Below are 1,600 nucleotides of genomic sequence, written 5' to 3'. Positions count from 1 at the left end.
TTAGCAGATGGCCGAATAGGAACAGCTCCAGTCTGCAGCTCCCAGCGTGATCAATGCAGAAGATGGATGATTTTTGCATTTCCAACTGAGGTACCTGGTTCATCTCGTTGGGACTGGTTGGTCAGTGAGTGCAGCCCACGAAGGGTGAGCTGAAGCAGGGCAGGGCATTACCTCACACGTGAAGTGAAAGGGGTTAGGGAATTTCCCTTTCCTAGTCAAAGGAAGCCAAGACAGACTGTACATGGAAAAACGGGACACTCCAGCCTAAATACTGCGCTTTTCCAATGGTCTTAGTAAACGGCACGCCAGGAGATTATATCCCACGCCCACAGAGCCTTGCTCACTGCTAGCACAGCAGTCTGAAATCGACCTGCGAGGCAACAGCCTGGCAGAGGGAGGGGTGTCTGCCATTGCTGAGGCTTGAGTAGGTAAACAAAGCAGCCAGGGAAGCTTGAACTGGGTGGAGCCCACCACAGCTCAGCAAGGCCTGCTGCCTCTGTTGACTCCACCTCTAGGGGCACAGCATAGCTGAACAAAAGATAGCAGAAACTTCTGCAGACTTAAAAGTCCCTGTCTGACAGCTCTGAAGAGAGCAGTAGTTCTCCCAGCACAGCGTTTGAGCTCTGAGAACATACAGACTGCCTCTTCAAGTGGGTCCCTGACCCCTGTGTAGCCTAACAGGGAGCACCTCCCAGTAGGGGTTGACTGACACCTCATACAGGCAGGTGCTCCTCTGGGAGGAAGCTTCCAGAGGAAAGATCAGGCAGCAATATTTGCTGTCCTGCAGCCTCTGCTGGTGATACTCAGGCAAACAGGGTCTGGAATAGACCTCCAGCAAACTCCAACAGACCTGCAGCTGCAGGACCTGACTGTTAGAAGGAAAACTAACAAACAGAAAGGAATAGCATCAACATTAACAAAAAGGACATCCACACCAAACCCCATCCATAGGTCACCAACATCGAAGACCAAAGGTAGGTAAAACCACAAAGATGGGGAGAAACGAGAGCAGAAAAACTGAAAATTCTAAAAACCAGAGTGCCTCTTCTCCCCCAAAGGATTGCAGCTCCTCGCCAGCAATGGAAAAAAGCTGGACGGAGAATGACTTCGATGAGCTGACAGAAATAGGCTTCAGAAGGTTGGTAATAACAAACTTCTCTGAGCTAAAGGAAGATGTTTGAACCCATCGCAAGGAAGCTAAAAACCTGGAAAAAAGATTAGACGAATGGCTAACTAGAATAAACAGTGTACAGAAGACCTTAAATGACCTGATGGAGCTGAAAACCATGGCATGAGAACTACGTGATGAATGCACAAGCTTCAGTAGCCAATTCGATCAAATGGAAGAAAGGCTATCCATGATTGAAGATCAAATTTATGAAATAAAGCGAGAAGAGAAGTTTAGAGAAAAAAGAGTAAAAAGAAATGAACAAAGCCTCCAAGAAATATGGGACTATATGAAAAGACCAAATCTACGTTTGATTGGTGTACCTGAAAGTGATGAGGAGAATGGAACCAAGATGCAAAACACTCTTCAGGATATTATCCAGGAGAACTTCCCCTAACCTAGCAAGGCAGGCCAACATTCAAATTCAGGAAA

This window comes from Colobus angolensis, unplaced genomic scaffold (assembly GCF_000951035.1).
Source record: "Colobus angolensis palliatus isolate OR3802 unplaced genomic scaffold, Cang.pa_1.0 Scaffold24, whole genome shotgun sequence".
Taxonomy (NCBI): Eukaryota; Metazoa; Chordata; class Mammalia; order Primates; family Cercopithecidae; genus Colobus; species Colobus angolensis.
The sequence above is the reverse complement of the archived record's forward strand: the minus strand, read 5'-3'. Positions refer to the sequence as shown.